The sequence below is a fragment of the Condylura cristata genome, unplaced genomic scaffold, assembly GCF_000260355.1.
Source record: "Condylura cristata isolate star-nosed mole 26May11 unplaced genomic scaffold, ConCri1.0 scaffold00003, whole genome shotgun sequence".
Taxonomy (NCBI): domain Eukaryota; kingdom Metazoa; phylum Chordata; class Mammalia; order Eulipotyphla; family Talpidae; genus Condylura; species Condylura cristata.
In genome coordinates this window covers 73,829,107-73,829,881 of record NW_004567104.1, presented here as the reverse complement: position 1 = coordinate 73,829,881, position 775 = coordinate 73,829,107, and positions in this window count along the sequence as shown.

The window sequence follows — 775 nt, the reverse complement described above, 5'->3', positions numbered from 1 at the left end:
GGGGGAGTTGGGGAGTCGGCGTCATCACTGGCTCGGAGTGCGCGGAGGCTGGGGTCCTGACAAGTGTCCGCAGCGCCCAGGACAACCCCCATCGCTCCCACAAAAAGTATCTGACCCCCTACGTCAGTAGTGCCAATACCGAGAAGTTCTAATCGCGGGACACTGGGAACGCTTCCTGCTTCCTGGCGTTCGAGTCCCCTGTCGTCCCCAAGGGCAGCCTGTGCTTAAAAAAGGCGCAGTCAGGGACACGACAGCTGAGCCGGTGCAGGCAGCTGCGAACGCGCAAACTTCACAGCGCACCGAGGGCCGCTCTGCCGCTCCCGTAAAAGTAGGTCTCTGCTGTTTCTTTTTTTTTTTTAAGACAAACAGCATACAGAACTGGGGTGCAGGCCAGGGGTACAGAGAGGATTCAGCAGAGACAGAGCGGGGAGCAGAACAGGCAGATCCACAGTGGGGAGACAGGAGAGGGTGCTGCGCCCTGGGGGTCCCCTCCGGGGCGGGGATCGAACTCGCGCAAAAGCGGCTGCGGGCAGCTTCATAGCGAAGCACTTTAAATCTCTGTGCCACCAGGGAGGGTCCTGGGGGGCTGGTTGAAGGCAGCGGGGGGAGCACAGAGAAGGTGGCGGTGCTGGGTTCAAACAGGAAACTGCCGATTTGCGCCGTTCAGGGCCTGAGATGTGGCGAGTCCCGGTGACCCCACCGACATGCCACACACACGACGGCCTAACGTAGAAGTACTGTTCGGACGCAGCGGGCCATCGTGTGACGCGCTCTC